Below are 24,316 nucleotides of genomic sequence, written 5' to 3'. Positions count from 1 at the left end.
GCAGAAACCAGCACTAATAAGAAATGGGAAGTTTTTATATTAGTGCTCCATAATCCACATCCATAACTTGTTGGTACCACATTGAACCTTGTTTATCCTTTTCAAAACATAGGTTGGGTTTCTGCTATGGGAGATCAAACTTCCTTCACAGACCTTAGTCCCATTTCTTTCCTTTTTATTGAAACCACTGAACTTGGTAGACTTTTCGTAAATGGGTCTGCCAAATTCCTCTTTGATTCAATAAAGTTAACCGTAACTACTCCCCTCTTGAGTAGTTGCCTAACCGTTTAGTGTCTAAGACTTGCATGTCTAGACTTTCCATTATAAGTCTTATTAGAGACATTATAGATTGTAGCTTGATTATCACAATTAATCAAGACCGCCGGAGTTGGCTTCTTCCAAAAAGGAATTTCCATAAGTAGGTTTCTAAGCCAATCTTCCTCCTTACATGCATCAGTTAAAGCTATCAATTCTGACAACATTGTTGAATCAGAAATACAAGTCTTCTTCTTGGAACTCCAAGACACAGCAGCACCCCCTAATGTAAAAATCCATCCAGAAGTTGACTTGGAATTTGATTCTACATTGTTCCAGTTAGCATCGCTGTACCCCTCTAGTGCAGCGGGATAGCCTTGGTAATGCAAACCAAAATTTATTGTTCCTTTCAAGTAAGCCATAACTCTTGAAACTGCTTTCCAGTGTTCATATCCTGGATTACTTGAGAAACGACATAATATTCCCACGGCTTGGGCTATGTCCGGTCTTGTGCAATGCATAGCGTACATAAGACTCCCAATAACACTAGAATACTCAAGTTGAGCATGAGTACGGCCGGTGTTCTTCATTAACTTGATAGTATGGTATAAAGGAGTAGGTGCTGGATTGTCATCAAAGTGACCATATTTCTTGAGAAATTTCTCAATATAATGAGATTGAGTTAAAACCAACTCATCTCCCTTTCTTAGGATCTTAATTCCCAAGATTACATCAGCCTCTCCTAAATCCTTCATATCAAAGTTAGAGCTAAGAAACTTCTTTGTTTCTTCCACAACAGATATGTCAGACCCAAAGATTAACATATCATCAACATACAAACAGAGAATCACACAACCAGAACTATCATGCTTACTATAGATACATTTGTCCGCATCATTCACCACAAAACCATATGACAAAACTACTTTATCAAACTTATCATGCCATTGCATAGGGGCTTGCTTCAAACCATAGAGAGATTTCACTAACTTGCAAACTTTCTTCTCTTGGCCTGGTAATATGAAACCTTCAGGTTGTTCCATATATATCTCTTCTTCTAAATCCCCATTTAGAAAAGCAGTTTTGACATCCATTTGATGCACAACCAACTTATGAATAGAAGCAAGTGCAATCAAGCAATGAATGGATGAGATGCGGGCAACAGGAGCATATGTATCAAAGTAATCAATACCATGTCTTTGTTTATAACCCTTGGCAACTAGCCTTGCCTTAAACTTATCAACTTCACCATCAGCTCTCAACTTTCTCTTGAATATCCATTTACTTCCTATTGCTTTAGCACCAGGAGGTAAATTTACTAATACCCAAGTCCCGTTAGTCAAAAGCGAATGCTTTTCATCATTGATGGCTTCTTTCCAGAAATTTGCATCTCTAGAACTCATGGCTTCAGCATAAGTTTTAGGGTCATCATCAGTATGCATAACATACTGGTTAACACTAAGAATTCTATTCTTATTTGCCTCTACAAGGTAATAAATAAAGTTTGGATCAGGCTTTTTCTCAATCCTTCCTCTCTTACTCCTTCTAGGTTCGATATCTTCAGTAGGCACTGAAATATCATTGTCATGAGTAGGAGAGGGATTTTCATCATTGTTATCAATCTCCATAGGTTCTAGATCAGGTAACAATGGATTCTCCATGGGTTGCATTTGAGAACTGTTCCTATTTAAGTTCTCAAAGAATTCCACATCTACAGATTCTATAATCTCAAAAGTGTCAAGGTTTATAAATCTGTAGGTGATACTATTAAGAGAGTATCCCACAAAAGCACATTTATAAGCCCTGTTTCCCAACTTTGGTCTTTTGGGATCAAGCTTTCGAACATATGCTAAACAACCCCAGACTTTAAGTCTTCTCAAGTTTGGTTTCCTCTTAAACCACAACTCATAAGGAGAAACACTCTTCTTTTTCAAAGGAATTCTATTCAAAATATAACATGCAGACAACATAGCTTCACCCCACAAAGAATTAGGCAAACCAGAACTTATAAGCATGCAATTAACCATATCAATCAAAGTTCTATTTTTCCTTTCAGCCATACCATTTTGTTGAGGTGTGTAAGGTGCAGTACGTTGATGAACTAAACCATGCTCTTGACAAAAGGAATTAAATTCAGTAGGAAAGTATTCACCACCACGATCAGAACGTAAAATCTTAATTTTGTGCTCTAATTGTGTCTCTACTTCCGCTTTATAAATCCTAAATTTATCAAAGACTTCATCCTTAGATTTCATTAAATATGTATAAGCATATCTAGTACTATCTTCTATAAAAGTGACATAATACTTATTTCCACCACGAGTGGCAGAACCATGCAAATCACCCACATCACTATGTACTAATTCAAGTAAGGAAGAATTTCGTACTACAGACTTATGGGAAATTCTAGTTATCTTTGCTTGCACACATATTTCACATTTAGAAGCATGATCAAAATTGCAATCAGAAATCAAGCCTAATCGATTCATGTTTCTAAGAGAACCATAATTCACATGCCCTAATCTACCATGCCATAAATTAACAGAGTCAACAATATAAGAAGAACCATTATTTATTAAATTAAGCTTAATCATCCCATTACAAGCATATCCTTGTCCAACAAACACACCATTTTTGGACAACACAAACTTATTAGACTCATAGGTCGTCTTGAATCCAGCCTTCATAACAAGGTCGCCGGAAACAAGGTTCTTCACGATGTCAGGGACATGTAAAACATTAGTAAGAGTCACAGTCTTTCCCGAAGTAAACGAGAGTTCAACAGTGCCTTTCCCAATAACTTTGCTGCGTTGACCGTTTGCGGAGACAACATCGTTTCCTTCTCCACTAACCGGTTCGTATGTCTTGTAAAGATTTCTATCCTTACAGATATGGATGGTTGCACCATTGTCGTACCACCATCCACCCCCAGTTTCAGCAACAGCATTGGCGGCTTGCACCACGATCACAAGTTTGTCATCGACCATATTTGCCTCCTTTTTCTGGTTCTGCTGTTGTTTCTTTTTGAGACGACAGTCACGAGCAAAATGGCCGGGTTTGTCACAGAAGTAGCAAGGGCCGCCAGCGCCCTTCTTCTTACTCTTCTTGTTGGGATGCTTCTTAAACTGAGTATCATTCTTAGGTTTCAAGGAATTCGGTGTTTTAGATTCTTTTACGCTATTCACCTTAGAATGGTTTTCAGAATGTGGACTATCCTTAAGTTCTCGCTTACGAGAGTCCTCTTCTATGCGAAGATGACGTTGTAAGGCCTCTAAATCATAGTCAGTCTCAGCATGCTTAAGTTTCTTCTTATAACCATTCCAAGAAGGGGGGAGACGAGAAATAATAACCCCAACAACAAACGCAGAAACAAGATCAATTCCAGCATCCTTAAGATGATTAACTATGAGTAAAAGTTCACTGACCTGGGCAATGATTGACTTACTGTCAACCATCTTAAAATCCATGAAATTGCAAATCAGGAATTTCTTGTTGCTTGCTTCAGAAATCTTGTATTTGTTGTCAAGCGCAGTCCACAATCCCTTTGCAGTCCCAATACCCCGATGTGCATTGTACACATGTTTGTCCAGAGCATTCAAAATATGACCACGACACATGAAATCATCTTCCTGACGCTGCTTTCGTCTAGCCTTCAATTCCTCAGTGTCATTGTCAGTTGCAGCAGGAATTTCCTCCAATCCATCTTCAAGTATGTACCACAACTTGATGGTGATCAGGAAAAACTTCACAGTCTCTTGCCAACGGGTAAAACCTTCACCATCAAAACGTTCCAATCGAGTAAAGGTTTGGTTCATCACTTGCAGAGATTGAGCAGTAGCATTCGAATTCGAAGATTCACCCTCAATTGCCAGAAAATATTTGTCTAAAAACTGTTGGAAAAAAATGGGTTTCACAAAGGATGAATGACACAGAGAAGAAATTGTTGCACTCCAAAACTTTCAAGGCTTGTATAAATTTCTTTTAGACAAATATTTCTACCCTCCCAATAACAATTGGCGATTACAACAGGTATGCGAAATATTGCCTTCAGGATACAATGAAAGCCCTGCAACGAAAACTGAATTCAAGGTTTGTACCCCTTGATTCAATCAAGAACACACAAAGAGATTTCTGATGATGCTTTTTTTTTTAAATAGAGAAAACAGATTGATTTTTCTTATATGTTAAACGAAACTGGGAGAAGCTATTTATAAAGGGTTTTGCACCTGTTGGGAATAGGTTTTTTTTTTATTCGCCAACATGTTTCTATTCACGAAACGTCAGGTTCCTTCATCAACAGACATCAATGGTGTCTTTTGGATTCGAAATTTTCGAACAGGCTTTTATCGGCCAAATAAAACCTTCAGGACCCCCCTTTGGTTAGCGGCGTTGAAAATATTCCAACATTTTTGTTGGAATATACGGTGCATTATAGATCAAGAAGACCAAGTCTGTAACAATACCTTCTAGATTATAGGATCAAGTCAGCTAGTAAATCCTCTAATGTAGATAGATAAGTTTCACCTAGTCAAAGATATGGTTTGTTTCTTTATCTTCTAGGTCCATATCCTATCAACTATAAATAGGATCAATCTTGTAAATGTAAAACATCCCAGAACACTAAGTCTGGAGATCAATCTAATTCATCCTGCGGGTTTCTGTCAGTGGACGTAGGCGTTAGTGCCGAACAACTTTAATCTCTTGTCTTCTATGTTTGATTGATTTAGTTTTCGTGATCAATGATCCCTCGATATCATAATTTATTATGGTATCAGAGCGGGGAGATCCGCTCAAATCGCTTCCTCAACAAAATTAAGATTTTGGTTTTCGCATAAACAAACGTTTTTTTTTTTTTTTTTTGCCAATCTAAAATAGTCGATACTCTTTCTTCTCTCAAGCAATCAACAGAGAGAGTTGGTCACGATCTTGCATATAAGTTCGTGGGTTCTAGCACTAAAGGTATTTTTCATCAAGTTTAATTTATTTTTTTGAGTGTTGTCTTATTTGCAAAACTATTGATCGCATCAATATATGCTCTCAAGTCTATGCAATAGTATCTAAATCAATTGACTTATTGGTTCTAATCAATTTCCATGACCAATGGGAATTCAGTAACTCATTAACTCAGATGAGTCATACAACCTTTTTGGTTGTTCTTCAAGAAGTCAATTTTTTTAAACTTTCGTTATGGGTCATCGTTGTTATCAACTATACGACTCTGTCCTGCTCATGTTCCATATTTTTGGGAATATATTCATCACAATCATAATCCATTCTCTATGGATTTTCTCGGAACCTTTCTGAAAATCATTTTTCATTCAAGAAAACTCTCCTAAACAGTTACAATATATCTCATGGACTAACTGTTATTTTTTTTGTAATCAAACTCATTATCTGAGTTTCTGGGTATCGAACATAACCTAAGGTTGTTTCGATTTCTATCAACACCTAATTCAGGGTTTAGTTCCTCCACTGTTTGGAGTTATTAGCAGGTGTTTCATGTTTAGCAATAATCATTGAGTGCAAAGCTTGCCAGTACTTGCAATTTCAATTCCGAACTGCTCCAATCATTACTGGTACAAAGCTAAAGTGATGTACGTTGTTGTTGATTGTTCATGTATCAGAACATGAAGTCTTCGTACCTTATAAGTTTGTTGATTGATTAATCAAATCATTAACTCGCAACACCATTTTCGATTGAGAATCCTCCTCTGTCATCTTTGGTGATCTCATGTCAATATGACCATATCCCATCTTGCTCCTGTGAGATATTTAATCTATCTTTTGATCTCTATATGATCATTTTATGTCTGTTTTATTCTTCATGTGGTTATAAAAAAATATAAATATATATATATTTATCATGTGCATTGGCAGTCATCAACTCTGCATCGTTTCTGTGAATCTAAACTGTTGTTTCCTTTTAATCAAATCTGATTTTTTAATCAAAATCCGTTTTACATCTCATCCAAACTGATTTTATTCCAATAATTGTTTATAATCATCCTTGTTGGTATAATCTCTCATTTCTTTTTTAACTACAATCATAAGTAGTTTCTCATGGTTGATCCCATGATCACAGCAAACCTTATTCAAAAGGAATAAGTTCTCATATCATACGTTTGTAAACCATTTTTGGATTTGTTTACATTTGCAGTCAAGCCAACTCACTGACTTACCCTATATATTTTTCAATCCCAACCAAGCCATTTAACTGCAAAGATATTTTGAGCGTATTTGTCACTCGAGGCAAATTTCAAAATCAAGTCAAGACCTGTTTCAGCAGTTCGATGCTCGTTTTGCCTCATTATTGTGTGTCTTAATTGAAGATCCAGTTCGTCTCAAGCGTGATCTTCGAAGTCCAAGTACAAGATATGGAGGAAGATATTGAAGAAGAACAATCAAATTGCAGGCTTTAATTACATGAGAAAGCCGGCTCATAAAGTTCAGCCGCTAAGGTCCGTGAAAGAAGATCATATATCATTATCGAAGTATACAAAGTTTCTTTTCAAGATGTTGTCCAAGTTGCACACTTCAATTCTCTCCGTGTCCAACTTGTGGGGGGTGTTGGAATATACGGTGCATTATAGATCAAGAAGACCAAGTCTCTAACAATACCTTCTAGATTATAAGATCAAGTCAGCTAGTAAATCCTCTAATGTAGATAGATAAGTTTCACCTAGTCAAAGATATGGTTTGTTTCTTTATCTTCTAGGTCCATATCCTATCAACTATAAATAGGATCAATCTTGTAAATGTAAAACATCCCAGAACACTAAGTCTGGAGATCAATATAATTCATTCTGCGGGTTTCTGTCAGTGGACGTAGGCGTTAGTGCCGAACCACTTTAATCTCTTGTCTTCTATGTTTGACTGATTTAGTTTTCGTGATCAATGATCCCTCGATACCCATAATTTATTAGTTTTATTTCGGTTAACCGCTCAACTGAGTGAAAAAGAGAGTTTGACAAGATGGAAGGAGATGAAATTTTATCCTTTTCTTACGCTTTATTTTGTATTTACACTTGTGTTTCGGTAAGTCGGTCATTTCCTTTTTACCGTCGTCCGGTTAAAATTAGAAATAGTAAGCCCCTTTTTTGTGCCTCACCTTTTTTTTTCTAACAATGAATCTTTTCATAAATGGGATATCAAGGTTACAATGAGTTTAAGATCGAAAATAAGAGAATACAAAGTAACAAGAACATATCGTAAGAGTACAATACCGAGAAATTCAAGAGAAAGAGAAGGATTACCAAAATAAGAAAAATACAAGTATGAATAAGATCCGATTAAATCAAAAGAAGGATGGTTTTTCTCGGAATTACATTCCAACCATTTAATTTTTTTTTCTTCTTTAGAAAGAAATGTTCTCAAAGTAGGAGTGATTTGCTCAAATCTCTTGTAAATAGTGATGAAGCTTCCGTCGTCAAAAAGACCATCGATGAAGATTTTGTTGCCGGATAAGTTGATGATGAAGATTCCGATGAATAGTTCGTCGTGGGAGACAACAAAGATGGAGATTTCGTCGTTGGAGAGCATCACTATTGATCTTAGAACCCAACCCAATAACCCAAAATCGCCATTAAAGCAAAAATAAATCTCAAAAGAGTAGATAAAACCACCAAAACGGTGTAGATAAGTAGAAAACATAATAAAAATTAAAGTAATCTACTAACTAACCTAGAAAACAAAGAATAATGAAGAAATTCATTTAGAAATGAATACCCTTTGGATCCGGAAAAGATATTCATTTAGAGGTTAAATACTTACAGATAAATGCAGTTAACGGCAAATGAATGTGTTTATATATTCAGAGAGTATTTTCAATTTTTTTACATATATGATTTTTTATGTTTCCGAATCAGAAGTCGGACATTTTTTTTTTAGATCAAGAATTACTTGATACCATTTCTAATTTATAGTATAGAAATGTGATGGAAGAGTCGAATATCTTTTGAACAATGACAAAATTAAGAAATTGTCCAAGGAGAAACTAGAGCTTTTATAAAATTCACTCAAGACCAAATTTAACCTAGTAAAATAGTACAACCTAAAGTGAAACGCATGATTGGATCAAGTAAAAAATGTCAAACGTTGAGATTATTTTCATCAAGAAGCCCTAATTTCAAAACAATTTCATTAAAACCAAAATTAATCCAGGTATAATCGGATACTTGGCAGCAATTCTAGTAATGATACGGGCTCAAATGAGTGGAAAAAATAATATTCTGAATTAACAATTTTTTACGTTTTGTATTTAGTATATACATTTTCCTTACACTTGTATTTTGGTAATTTTATGTTGGTTTTTTTTCTTTTTTCTTTTTGGCTTTTTCTACCGTCCTTTGGTCAAAATGAGAAACATTAATATTTCAACTTACACCTGAGTATACCACTGATTCTCCGATCTGGCATAACCATACACAAAAAGTTTACGTCAACCTAAAAACAAAATAAAGAATCTCTGAGTTCAAGCTTAAAGCTCAATGGTTCCCCATCAACTCCACTAAAGAGGTAATCATGGGTAGAGTTGTAAATTGTTTTGTGTCAGCACGAACACGGTCCAGCACGGCACGCTAAAATTTGAGCACAACCCAGCCTAGCATGTGACTTAGCCCAGCATGGCACAACACGTTAGTTTTACGGGATGGGATGAGTTTAACTAATCGGTATAGTAGCCCAGCACGGCATGCGGCACGGATAAGCAGTGGCACGGCACAACACAACACGTTACGAAAGCACGTCCTAATATGTATAAAATACTACACAAATATGACATAATACATCACATTTTGTGTATATTTCACAAAAGCGCCATTATTCTAGCAAATTATTGACATTTTATTATCTTTATGTTGACTTATTTTCATAATACCATATATAATACCTAAATATTTGGAAAAAAGTTGTATTGGAAAATATAAGATAAATGTGCACAGCACGGCATAACACGTTTATTTTTCTGGCACAACCCAGCATAGCACGCCTTCTAGCACGGCACGTCATAATCTCCGACACAACACATCAAGGCACATAGCACATTGAACACGTGATTTCGTTGGTTGGGCTGGGTTGTGCTGGGCCAATACGTTTTACACCTATAGTTGTACGTCTTTCATGTATAAAAATAAAATAAAAAAGTACTATAAAGAATCTCTGGGTGTGAATGAAAATTTAGGTATATACTGATACACAATGAGCGGTATAAACCATACCACAAACGCGCCAAGGTCACTATAACACGGTACTCATAAAATTGATCCCAACTGTTAAGTTGACGGCCATAATACTAGCTAGCCTTTAGGAGGTGCTAATTGTGTTGGAGAGCAATTGATCCCAAATATGACTCTGTGAATATCAAGTGCAAAAGCCAAGAGGATAAAGAATCATGTGCGGTAATTATCTAAGTATAAGTGGCCAATTCGTTTCAAATGTACATACATGGCCAATTAGTCTAAAGGAAGATGGTGAAATTGTATCGATAGATGAACTTCCCTTATCTAAATATAATAGACGCATTATATGGTACTTAGCATAATGAGCGGTTTAGAAGTACGGCTAAAGGAAAACAAATTAGTAAACCAGAGATTAGCTCTCACAGGTCACGGATCCTGAGATTGAGAACAAAATGGCTAGGCCCATTAGATAACAAGAACGAGTTGCCGAGTTACCGGAGTATGCCCGACCGACAAGCAACCAAAAAGAGAAATTAATTAAATTGAATGCCTTATTCTTCATTTAAACTCCATGAATTTTATTCGTGATGATATATATTACGAAAAAACTAACTTTAATTTCGTTATCAGACACTGATTTTTTGAGAAATTGTTGTTTGTTTGATTTTTACGAAAATCAGCCTGTGGTGTCCTGTTCCAGTTCGTTCTGGGCCGTGCGCGGCCAAGCCCGGTCCGGTTTTGTCTATGCATAATGGGAAGAGGGATTTTCTGTTTAGTCCAGAAAACCCGATCCGGGTTACTGGCTAGTCCAGCGCCAAAAAATATTTACTTCCTAGTCCAAATTTTTTTTGGAAAGAGTAAAATTACTCTACTAACCCTAGTATATAACATTACGTATAATAATACATATGTTAATATGTAGTATACTAGTTACTACTAGTATATACTAGTAGTAATTAGTAGTAACTAGTATGTAGTATGTAGTAATAACATATGTAGTATGTAATATACTAGTAGTAATATGTTATGTATTGATACTACATATTGATATGTAGTATGTTATGTATTGATACTACATATCAAAAAAAAATATTATGTATTGATACTACATATTTTACCACTAGTACTAGTTACTACTAGTTTACTAGTATACTATACTATAGTAGTATACTAGTATACTAGTTTAGTATAGTAAAGTAGTTACATAATTTACTAGTAACAATAAGATATTTTTGTTACTACTAGTACAGTACATATTAATATGTAGTATCACCGTATTGATACTACTAGTATGTAGTAACATACTACTAGTAACATTTACATATGTTGATACTAATTAGACCTGGAAGGGTGTTTTAGGAATTTATAAAATACACTTTATAGTCTCCACGAAGTTTTTGGACTAGAGAGTAAATCTTTTCCACGGATGGATTAGCCATTAACTGGGTCTGCTAGAACTGGACTAGCCAGTAATTCCTACTAATGGGAACTGAAGCTTGAGGAAGGTATGTAACTAATTGAACATGAATATTTGATGGATTTATTTTTTTTCATTTTTTTCTACAACATGCCTAGTTCTACCTTAAGATAAGTCAATATCATATACAGTTATAAACAGTCAATTTAAATTATGATTGTTGATCATTAAGAGTTTTGATTTTAGTGTTATTTTGTTCTCTTGAATATGATGTTGGCTATAGAATGGTGTCTTTTGTTTAATTGGTTGTACCAACTCAATTCCAATGTTTATTTGGGGTTTAGAAGTACTTAAGCACCATTGTTGTGTACTTGATATTCTCTTTCCAAATTTGAAATGTTCCGTGGGATGCAATTCACTGGCTGGGGCACTGCTGTCCCACGCTGCCGCACAAGAAAGATATATGAGCTAGCAGGTTTCTAGCCGTTTGATCTTTGATTTTGCATTTTTGTCAAAAAGAAGTTACACCTGTTTCGTAGTAAGTATCCGAAAGCAAGTCCGGCCAAAAAAGAGAAAAACAATATTTATTACTTATTTCTCAAACAAACTCTGTTCTTATTCTACGATACAGTTATTCACTACCTCCATTAATGGAGCGTCTAATTGGTACATTTTTACAAAACTCATAATTTACAGAGTTTGAATCACCTGAAAAATTATTATTTTATAAAATTAATCCATGAACAATCCCAAATTCTTAGAACCCGTAAACAAAAAAAAATCTGCAATATTGTTCTTCACTACGTCCATTAACGGGGACTCTGCTAAAACCATCCTAGAGTACCCTAATTAAAACCATGAAGACCCGTCTTGAAATTTCAATTATATAGCTCATGCAACCAATACAACCCCACCACCACAACCTGCATCTACACCGCATATGTTAGATTGAAGAAGAACTCCAAAATAATTAGGAAAACTATTGTCTGATGTTATATGGCTATGGTTCTTTTGTACTCGGATTAAGCTACGATTCTGCCATATTTACTCCTTGTTCATCAGTTTTGCATCTTTGAATTTTAGTTGTAGAGACAAAACACCATCGCAAAAATCATAGAGAGGTAGCAATAATAAACATGAATCAAGATCTATTAAAAAAAGATCAGAGAGAATAAGTAGAAAACTAGAAAAGAAAATGTTGATGAAATTTTGATTCTTGAGATAAACTAAAAATACTTTCGTTATATTCCTGTTGCATAAGAATTGATATACCATAGCCTAGATGATAGAATTGTGAGATCCAATGGTTGATGTGTGCTAGCTTATAGTTTCGCCCCGCACGTAGCATTTGCCTTTTTTAAAAGATACATTGTAAATAAAATCACATGTATTCCAATTTGTGGAAGAACTCTCAAAAGGTTATATGAGTCAGAAAATTTTCATTTCTTTACTCCACCGATGATATTAACGAAACTGTATATGTTGAAGTATGACAACACGGGAACTACCTTTTCTACTCGACCTAAAGTAAGTGATTGACATGTGTAGTGAGATTCTCTTGGCCTATTGAGATAGAGAAATTTCTCCCTAAATGTAGAAAAATTGAAAATGGAAAAAAACCCGAAGTAATAAAGGTTAGACGTAATGGCTCATATAAAGCATGAGAAAAGGGACATATATATCATGGGATGAAGCTAAAATGTAATTCTAGATTCCATCATAAATGAAAGAGTTGGAAATGCACCTGGTCATAGGGATTGGTATATGCAATGTAATGTGTGTATCACAGTAGCAACCAATTTTCACATCAACTTTAATGGCAACAAGAAATTTGTCGGGCCAATCGACTATCTTATTGAGTTGAACGAGATCCAATGTCTGCACTTATGGAATGAAAACACGAGACATAAATTCTCTAAAGCACTTGAGATATATTTGGTGACACGTAATATATGTTCACTCTAAAGTACTTGAGTTGAATGTCACTTTTATTACATAATAAGGCCACACCACTTGTTAAAAATCTCAAGACCCTAGTGTTAACTCATAGTTGTTTTTCTTCCACTAGCTTAAGGAATTTAAACTAGTTGAACTATTTCCTTATAATGTGACTACGAGGATTGGACCATCGAGCGCAGCATTGCTCAAAATTTGTTTTCAAGATAGAACAAAGACGTCACAAAATCTCTACATGTACCGAGAGAGAATCACACCTTGTTAAATTCCAAAGTAACCCATGCAAATGGATATCATGTGGAACCTCACAATGATGCGAATGTAATTGATTGCATCTTTTATAGTTTCTAATATATTTGGAAGGAAATATTTCTTAGAGAAACTAATGAGTCAATCTAGTGAAATGTAAATCACTATAATATTTGGATTATTGAATCCATATTAACTCCGACGATGAAATGTTGGGAATTGACTCATTTAAACTTTGACATAACCATAAAGGAACTTTGGTTGTAACATGATGTTTCATCTTGAAAGGACTCATACGTACATCGATGTGTTTGAGTGGACGAGACAACGAAAAAGATTGACAGAATGCAAAGTAACGACATATCTCTCAATAAGTGTTTTCTAAAGTATCAGATGCACAACCCCCTCCTCCCTCCAATTATGCTTTTAAGTAAGAGAGCATATCACTCATTTTACAAAGTCTTCAGTAAAACAGGACCGAAAGCATCCTAACATGCAAATGGTAAACAATTCATATTACAAAGATAACAAGGTGAGATTTAGAAAAATATTCATGCAGAATGCTGACCATTAAAGTAACTGATGGATCTGGTGAATGTTTTGACATTTTGGACTAGTTATGGTTCCCAAGAAATTTGCGTTTGAAAACTACTAGCACATATCACATAATGCAAAGTGCAAAGGCTAACCACCCTTGTTAATGCTAGAGAATTTACATCAAAAATACTTGATGAATATTGCATGTTTAATAAAATCAATATAGAGCATCTTATACCCAATGGTCTCGCAGAGGATACCATCAAAGGTTACAGATGGTGTCTAATGAATAGGTTATGCGTACCAACCTATCTTTTATTTCTTTGGGGATATGCAATATTATACGCATCCTACTTAATTCGTTTTTAGAACCCAATATTAGTCAACCTTTTCAGCGTACCAGTTGGTAACTGGATAAATGCCTGAGATTCGCGTTTATACGCATTTTTGGTTGTACTATATATGTGCCATTACGACTCCACATCGTACTATGATGGATCTTCAAAACTGTTAAGTAGTTATGTTGGAAATGAGTTCCCAACAATTATCCACATTTTAAAACTTTTGGCAGGAGATATCTTACCGCTAGATTTGCGGGTTATCACTTTAGTGAGACATTCTTCCCGTCGTTACGAGGAGATAAGAAAAAGTATTTTCTAAGGGAACGACATGAATTGTTGTGGAGTGTTCCCACTGTGTCTCATATTGATTCTTGTACTCCACAAATGTAAATGTTAAGTGATAAAGAATATTTGATTTTCAGAATGTACACTGATGTTGCTAAAGTGATGAGATCACACATACTAGCTGCAAACCTACCTGCAAAGTTACAAATCCTCGATACGGGATATACACCATAGACTAAGGTGTTGCAACTACACTCAGTGGAAGTGTGGTTGAAGCCGTGGCTCTATAAAGGAAGTTGGAGAGACCAAGTAGTTCGATCAATCCTCACCTAGAAAGGAAGTAGGTGAGTAAGGCACAACTTATTTATATCATCAGAAAATCATCTCATAAGATTGTCTCTGAATATGTGCATAAATCAAAATGGAGGACGCTCCGAAGTTCTAAATGATTCTAGAGAACAATATCCTTACGTATTGTGAGAATGCATATGATTCAATGGAAGGATCATGCGTGCACAATGATGATATAATCCATAAATAGTTGCTCCAAAAGTAGAGCACAATGAGATTGAACCATGCTTTATTTTGATTAATTTCAAATAAATAGCATATTTGGCCTACACAACCTAGTGTAAATCATGTGGGACATATGTGGTTATTTGTCAGAAAGTGTAGTTAGAAGAATGAGGTCTTAAAGTATAAAGAATCACGTTGTGGCGCGAGGTTTCTCACAAACCCCTGGATCGCTTACTCTTTTGAACATCATAATGTTCAGTTAATTAGTTTGTTTGGTAGTTTCAAAAGAACTTGAAACATAGTAGATGTGGTTATATCTCTGGAGATTTAGACTCAAAGATATTTGCAAAAGTGCATGATGGCCTTTTGCTTCCCAAGTCGAATGACTCTAAACCACAGAGTGTGTTTGCAGTTACACTGGAAAATTCACTTATTGATTTAAACAATCAGGCGGATGTGGTATACCCGTCTAGGTGACTATTTGATTGGAAGGGATAAACAAGTAAGGTTTTGTACCATACATATTAAATAAGTTCCTGATTCATAATTGTAGCTATCTATGTCGACGGTATGAACATGATAAGTACTCTTAATGGAATAAGAGATCTTACAAGTTATTTCAAATCTGAATTTCACATGAAAATCCTGGGAAATCTCGATCTTATCTATGTTCTGAACTAGAAGACCGAGGTTGTGGTATATTATTCCACCAGTTTGAATATGTCATTTTCAGGCAATTCAACAAGGACATGCATCATGCTAGCACTCCCATGATTAGTCGAGTTTCAAATGTACATAAATGGCCAATTCGTCTAAAGGAAGATGGTGAAGTTGTGTCGGTAGATGAACTTCCCTTATCTAAGTATAATAGACGCATTATTGTACTTAGCATAATGTGCTCGACCAAATGTTACATCCTCAGTGAACTTGTTAGCTAGATATAGCTCGCGCCAACACAACGTCATTAGAATGGTATAATGAATGTTATCATGTACTTAAAGGTCACCATTGACATAAAATGTGTTTTATCCCTGCAAAGACATTAAAATGAATGCTAATGAAAGTGCAATCCAAAATTTGTTGATTATAAAGGAACAATAATCTCTTCTCCAACGAAAGTAATCCGGGGGAGATACAGTAGACTATTTTTTAGGTCATTACCGATATTCAGTTTCGAAATGTACATGACTAAAGGAACAGTCTAGAACAACTTTGAAAGTAATCAGGGGGAGATGCCGACATCAGGGGGAGTATCCAAGGATATGATGTCGACATATTTTACTTCGAAATTGATGTTGTGTTGTACTCTTTTTCCCTTCGATCGAGAATAGTTTTTCCCAAAGGGTTTTACTCGACAAGGTTTTTAGTGAGACACTAAAAACATCAAGTATGTTGAACGTTGAAGACATAAAGATCGGGTTGATATTAGTGAAAATATCTGAATCAAAGAAATGAAAGGAGATAGTCCGTTGAGCAACGTAATTTCCAGAATCAACAACAGGGTCTTATAAATATTCAAGTTACCAAAGTAATGTGTGGTAAACTCCTTTTGACGGCAGTAGACTAATGAAAATTGTCTGACATCAAGGGGGAGCATCTAATGGTGTGTTGAACTCTTTTCCTTCACCGAGGTTACTTTTTCCCACAAGGTTTTGTTGCTCGGAAAGGTTTTTAATGAGACAACAACAAACACCGGGAATGTAATTTCCCAGCTAAGGCTATTGTCTCCCTCACGAGGATTTTTTGCCTTAGGAGTTGTGAAGGAACTAGTCAACTTCAATGGAGCAAAGTGATCATCTGCAACAGATCACCCTTACTTGCATCTGTCACGTTGTACTCTTTTCCCTTCGTCAAGGTTTTATCCCACTGGGTTTTTCTTGTCAAGGTTTTAATGAGGCAACATATACGCATCCAACTATGCTTTAATTTTACCTAATATTTTACTCTTCTCTTTTAGTTCGGGTTTTGCCCTTCAGGGTTTTTCCTGACGAAGTTTTTAACGAGACAATTAACTTAGATTCGTCGATCTTTGAGGATCAGATTGCATGTGATGAACTACATGTAAAATACGAGACAACATGTGAAGTATTACATGTGAAGAGTTGTACCAAGGTTTTGTCCCACTGATTTTTTCCTTATCAAAGTTTTAATGAGGCAATGGACTCCGGCACAAGTCATCAAGGAGAACGACATTTGAAGAACTATATGTAAAGCATTATATATAAAGTTTTGTTATTGGACCGCACAAGGAGGAGTGTTACAGGGTCTACTACCCATGGATGTGAGGTCCAACTAGATTCCTAGGGTTGTATATAAGGAAAACTATGTAATGATTCTAGACTACTCTCCTAAAAATATTTTAATGAAATTTTCTTCTCCTTCCTCCTATAAGGGAAACTTGTAAAAAATCTTCTCCTTCCTCCTATCTTTCCCTATTTCATCCATAATTCTCCTGAACCAGTTAATGAAATTTTTCCATAGATATATTTTAATATTAATTATCAATATTAACCCGATCCAGAAAAATTCTTCATCCTCACGTGCCAATCTCGTACTAAACGAGTTAATGAGACGATGAGATTTTTTAGCTAAGCCGAATGGAGTTCTATAGCTGACCAAACATTAAATAATAGATCCAGAAATTTATTTAATTGGGGTTAAAGAAATAACGAAAATGCGTTAGAAAGCCGCCTGAAAATTTTGGACCTTTCGTAAGTTTCACCGGTTTTACGAGGGAAACTCACGACTGTCCTCCCTATTCTCGTCTATTATGCTAGGTACATGACAATCTCCGATGGGAATATGTTGCGACTCCTACTTGGCGTTGATTTTGAGACATCCTCAAAATAAATTGTAACTGCTTTTCCTTACCCAAGGAAGTTTACAAGAGCCACCTCCAATGGAAGATATATTTTAATAAAATATCTAACTTGTTTGCAGGTATCCAATTGGTTAACCAATTCTGGAGAGTTAAAAGTTAAGAAGATAGTTAAATAATTGGGTAAAGATGACGATCAAGATCTTCACATCCTCTAAGAGATCTCGTAGTCCCGGAGGATCTCCCGGAGCATGTGAGAAAAGTAGGACTCGCTTTATGGATATGCCTCTAAAATCATCCTAGATCACCAGCATGATAAGAGATATATAAGAAATAAAATTAATAACTTGGAGAAAAGTAGGACTCGCTTTCGTAGCCTCATTAAAAATCTTGCCAAGGAAAATCCATCGTAAACCCTTGGCGAAAAGAGTGCATGGCCAAGATTCCATAAGATATAACAAAACTACCTAGAAAATATAGTTACTTTTATAGTTCCGCAAATTCATTGAAAATCTTTGTTTTCCGTCGGTATCCAATGAGCTGTCTTCTAATGCTAGTCAAATGTATGTCGTTACAAGCAAATTGTGAAAGATGAGCGACGTCTTTACTCGTGATAATACTATCAATGTATGTTCTTAAGCCCTTCTATCAATAGCAAGACTAACAGAAGTGTCACGATGGCTTGCACATGATAAGAAATTGGTCCTTTTGACGATTGAAGATGACATTTTAGGCTTTTCTGCAATCAAATATTGACCTGAATTTGGCTAATTCTTTTTCCTCCTATTATCATGACTCATTTCTCCAACAAACAGTGTGTTCTCAACGATGGATTGGGCCTGACATCTTAATGGTTCAATTGTAAAGTTAACTGCTCCCTAGTACTAAAAGAGGCCCGTCTATCTTCGGCTTTCGTGTTTGGTTACTCATAAGGGCCAAAATCCCTGAATTAACCTTAAACAAAGTATTGTAGTGCAATAAAATAAAATAAAATAAAATAAACCTTAACCCTAGCACTAAAAAAAAACTCTGCTAATCATATCAAGTTATCAACGGAGTTTAGTGAAGAAACAGGAATGGTATGATTTTTATATATGTTACTAGCAAAATAGACGATAATGAGTTCTACACCTTTGTCGATGTTGTTTTTTTGGTGGTACTAATTGATTATTTGTACGTTTATGGTGAATATGCAGAGTAATGGACGCCGCTGACTTGAAAGAAGTTGTTAACCCTATTAACAAAGAAACAAATATGAGAAAGAAGACGAAGATGAATGTTAGAGTTACTGGTGGTGGCGCTGACAATATTCCGGGTGGTGCTAGTCTTCCAGAAGAAATCATCTTTGACATCCTAACCATGTTACCGGTAAGATCTCTCTTGAGATTCAGTTGTGTATCTGTTGGAACATGTAATTTGTAATGCTGAGAAGATTCTAAAATTCTGCACATAAGTTTAGCAAAGTCCTGTAGTGTCTACTACCAAGAGCTAGTCAATGGTAATTTGTAATACAAGAAACATCTAGAAACTACAAGGCCTAAGGATGTACGGCCGGTAGAGAAGACTCTAGAGAGTCGGTTAGTGCAAACAAAGTTTGCTACTGTTTGAAGTCTAGATAAAGCTAGAAAAGTCTGTCGGTTGTAGTAGGATATTACCTAGTGAATATTCTAGAGAAATGTAGAGCTTGCAATGAAGGTTTATGTAAGACTATAAATAGGCATGGGCATCCTCAAATTTTCTTTAGAAATGCACTCTTTGGTGCATCTCCTGCGAGGATGGAAACTTCTCTTCTTATTTTTGTTATTTATTTTTCTTTAATGGAAGGAGGTGAAACTTATACATTTCTTACTTGTATTTTATGTTATATGGAGACTTATCATTTCTAGAAACTACTTCAACTTCACGAGCTGCTATGTTATTTTCATATTTTTCTAAACTTAGAATTGGGTGATAACTAGATTCTATTCGGGATTGTAAAATAAGTGGTGAACTTGGATAGTTGAGACGTACCTTACGTCTTCTATTGTGCGGAATTATCACCTTCAGCTTGTAGCGGAAATTTTAACGCCCATTTGGATCGAACCCGCTCTGATACCATGTTAGAAATTCTTATAATTTTGACGTTGAACTATATTTTCGAAGATATACGAGCATAGTGGTGTTGCTCGTATAGAGCTCCAGGAACTCTAGTGGTGAAGGTGTAACCAAGGACTTTGTAAATTTGGACTTTATCTTCTATTGAATTGAATCTTGCTTGCTTACAAATGAGGATGCCCATGCCTATTTATAGTCTTACATAAACCTTCATTGCAAGATCTACATTTCCCTAGAATATTCACTAGATAATATCCTATTACAACCGACAGACTTTTCTAGCTTTATCTAGACTTCAAACAGTAGCAAACTTTGTTTGCACTAACCGACTCTCTAGAGTCTTCTCTACCGGCCGTACATCCTTAGGCCTTGTAGTTTCTAGATGTTTCTTGTAAATCAAAGCAAGAACTTGAATCACAGTCAATAGGAGAAACAAAAACATAAAAAACATTTAAAAAAATTAAACAAAAAAAAAAGGAGCATACCCTGCAGGCTGAACTAGAGGATGGAGTCTCTATTTTGGTTTATGATTGAAGGCGAGCAAGAACGGGACACGGTATTTCCATCTTTCCTTGCAGCATTTAAGGTGCTTAAAAAGAACAACAGGAGTATCCAATGACAACAAGCCTTGGAAAACTTATAGCATTTAGTAAAATTACAAGAAGATCATTGCCAGACTTGGCGAAGCTTTTGAAAGTGATCTCAGCTTCTCACCCAACTTCTTTGCAACCTGCAATCTATCAGTTGAGCCTGCTATTTCCGGTGAGCTTGATATGTCAAAAGACAAAACCATTTCCTCCAATACCGGAGCATTCATCAGTAGAAGTTCTAGAAACCTGACTTCAGCATCACACCCTTTAAGTTCTCTGATTTCGATTCGCTTGAGGTGACACAATATGGATGACACTGATAATTCCACTTCACCATCATCTTTGTTGGCTGTAAAGTTCAACTGCATCCAAGATATTACAGGACTAGTAAACATTTGTGATCATGTAATAGTTCCTTAAACATCAAATACAACTTAAACGTCTAGGAGTCATTATTACCTCCGCTGATGTAAGATAAAGAGATTCTATACAAGGACAGGTCTTAAGTAAGGATGTTACTGCGGTCAAGCAGCGTCTTTTAAACCATATATTCAACTTCAAACATCGAAGATTACAGAATTGAGGGGATCGACCCTCTATCAAGTCTGGAGATCCTGCGAGAATCTTGATAAACAAATAGAAAAATTAGTATTTGGAAAATGCTGCACACCAAGGATGTATTCAAAAAGGCTGAAAGTATATGAACAACAGTTTAATAAATAAAGATGAAAATCTAATTAGTATTTCGATATAAATGTATATAATCTCTGTTCCTCTACTTATCAGTATCCAAATTTCTTAACCTCTAATTCACTAATTTGATAGTTGTCACATCTAAGGAACTAGTTATAGTAGCGCTCTTAAATGCTAGTCACGCAAGAAAAGAATAGTGAGTACATCGTTACGAGATAATATTGCCATATCCAAGGTTGTAAACATCCAGTTAAGTTTTCTTAGACCTGTCATCTTAGATTTTGAGTGACCCCAGTTTGACCAATTAATACATCTAAAACCGAACACCAAAGTCAGTCACAGTAAATAGGACAATACGTATTAAAAGCTCGGGTAGCAATCAACTGATTCCCAAATATTAAATCATACTATAAATGTTACACAAGCAAGTCAGACTTTTAGAAATTGAATTAACCTTGATGTAAATAATTTGTTCAAGACGTGGATTCACCAATCTGCCCGAGATACCAACACACACACCATTTCATTGTTCTCAAATTCCTACCAAAACACAGACCTTTGGACTACAAAAGAGATACAAAAATAATACTATTAACTATTGGAAATTCATAAGAAGGTCAAGAATTAAAGACTAAATCAAACAAAACTAACCAACTGACTTTAGATATCTACTTTACAAATTTCAAATAACCTCTCTTTACTTGCCGTGTAAAAATCACCTTAGCTAAAAACTAAAGAAGCCAATATTACATATCCAATCTTGCAAAAATCTAGTACTCTCTCCAGGCTTGCAATCCCAACCTTACATGTTCCTCATCGCTAACACTTAATTGTAAGCACATTAAATTAGCTGTCTTTTCTTTCTTATCCACAGACGAAACTGGGTACATCGCGCAAAACTCCAGTAGTAAATCAGTTACAGGGACCTTTCGCTATTCTTCCATATTGAATTGCATTCTTGACAATTACAAAATGATATCTAACATCAATGTGCTTTGTGTTCTCATGACACAACTGGTTCTTGTGCAAGTGAATGGCAATTTGAGAGTCACGAAACAAAGTTCCAATTACTAGTAGTAGTCAATACATGTGTTCCAATTACTAGTAGTAATACATGTGTTCCAATTACTAGTAGTAGTCAATACATGTGTTCCAATTACTAGTAGTAGTCAATACATGTATCCGTGTGACCACTCAGTAGTAAATCAAGGACCTCCTGAAACACATCGCGCAAAACTCCAGTTACCACTGGGATTTCCAGAATGAGTTGACTCTCATCGGTTACTCGTTAGACTCAATCTGCCTAAGGAAATCAAATACAAACAACTTCGCGGTGAAGTCTCCTCTGTACCTCGAATTAATTAGGCTTTGTAAATGTGATTGTTCTAATAGGTATGATCAAGTTACCCAAAACAAGAGGGCACCCAATCCATTCCTAGTATAGCATCATATGTCATCATCTCTAACACATAAAGATTCAATATACAGTAAAACTTCTTTAAAATAATAGCTTTGGGACCGAAAAAAATTATTATTTTAGAGAGATTATTATTTTAGCGAGAAGAAATTTAACTTGTGCAAGCCTAATTGGGACTAAATAATTTTATTATTTTAAAAAGATTATTATTTTAACGAGTATTATTTTAAGAAAGTTTTACTTGTGTGCTTTAAATCTCTTGTCCCAGAAAAAAAGACTTCTTTCAAGATTCATATCACTAGTAGTCAGACCATCATTCACTACGAAATTCTTACCTGTGGCAACTTCACAACCTAAAAAGAATAAGCATTGGGACAGATCCCCTGTTGGCTGTTACTACAAAGGCCATAGGTACTCTATTACCATTCCTTATGGGAAAACATCCAGCCGTCTCTCTCTCTGATCCATATTGAGAACAATTTAAACATCCATACACAAACCTCTTCAATGATTTACTAATATCACCAAAATGATAATGCTATCGAAGCGACATACCTCAGAATAACAGAATCAAGCAACAAAGACGACGGCCTAATAACCAAAAATATAACCCACATGCAAAACATAGGACTGACGCAGTTGACAAAGTTTGTTAATACTAGAGTGGATCCAACTCATCATCTCTTATTATCCTTACAAAGTTACCAAACAGCAGACCACCTAACACAAGGTGCCATCATAAAATTTAGCTACCTAGGCAGTTGATAGTGATGCCTAATTCAAGACTTGCAACATAGCAGCACCACATATTACACAAGAGTTCTTCAACTAGCAGAAAAGACATCCTTTATTATCACCCAAAAATTCAGTACTACTCCACTGACTAAAATTATCTACCATACTATTAGTACAGGTCAACAAACCTATCATCCATAGCATTTGCTTTTTAAAAAAATTAAAAAGACGCATATCAATCGAATTATCAAAACAGAAACGTCTTAAACTCGTCCCTCAGGTCTTAATCATAAAAATAAAATAAATGTATCCGAACCATGGACTTAACAACTGGGGTCACTCAACATCTATGATGAACACAGGTCCAAACAGTGAGTAACAACTGTTAGACTTTTTTGTGTTTTGCGCAACAAATCTCCATTTGGTTAAACTATTCTTGTATATACAATGTTAAGTTGGATTAGTCTTAATCCGCATTAAGGCATGTTTATGGTAGTAATCATGCACTCAAGACTAGCTTAAGGTTAATGCTAGATAAGGTTAAGTCTTAGCATGACATGTCATTTAGCTTGACATGTCATATAAGCTGTCCAATGTAGTCATGAGGTGTCATCCAACTCATGATGGAAAGGTTGGAGTGACGTGTGGCAAGCATGACTAGGACTCTCTTCTAGCCTCACAAGTTTTCCTTAAAAGCAAATGTGTTTTCATCCATCATAAAGAAAGGTGAGAAATAGAAGTTGATAATAAGTCATGAAAAGGTTAAGTTTCTTGTGTGTGTTTCTATTTCCTTGTACTCGGTCTGTTTTAAGTATGAATCATATGTACTGTAGTGCTATGTATGGTGCTGGGTTCTTGTGTTGTTGAGTATGCTAATACTAGGTTCAAGGTCTGGTTTCAGCATAAGGTTGTTTTCCACAATATTTAGGTCTTAATTGTAGGGTTAATGGAGCTGAAATTCCAACAACCACATCCTAATGAGAAGCTTTTTTCTATCACTAAGATTAGTATTAGTACAAAATAATCTGCCTCTTCAAAACAATTTCCTTGAGAATAGTGAAAGAGTAATGAGCAAAGTGCATGTTTACCATTATGTAATAAGGTTTGAAAAAATTGAAAACTAACAATGAGATTTCGTAATAGGAAAATCATCATGTTATAATGGTTATCCGTATTATGTTGAAAAAAGAGAAACAGTAATTGCAACCAATACGGCTAGGAAGAAAACATACCTGAA

General features: G+C 35.5%; 1 long non-coding RNA gene across 1 annotated transcript; it reads right to left on the bottom strand.

The window, feature by feature from the left end:
* Positions 1 to 19,762: 19,762 nt before the first annotated feature.
* On the bottom strand, positions 19,763 to 21,757 carry LOC113335374. Its single transcript, XR_003353305.1, has 3 exons — positions 21,382 to 21,757; positions 20,694 to 20,858; positions 19,763 to 20,596 (listed from the first exon to the last, which is right to left on the bottom strand). It is a non-coding gene; the product is annotated as an uncharacterized LOC113335374 (long non-coding RNA).
* Positions 21,758 to 24,316: the final 2,559 nt, after the last annotated feature.

Source organism: Papaver somniferum, unplaced genomic scaffold (assembly GCF_003573695.1).
Source record: "Papaver somniferum cultivar HN1 unplaced genomic scaffold, ASM357369v1 unplaced-scaffold_140, whole genome shotgun sequence".
In the NCBI taxonomy this organism is placed as follows: Eukaryota; Viridiplantae; Streptophyta; class Magnoliopsida; order Ranunculales; family Papaveraceae; genus Papaver; species Papaver somniferum.
This window is presented reverse-complemented; position numbering and strand designations above follow the sequence as displayed.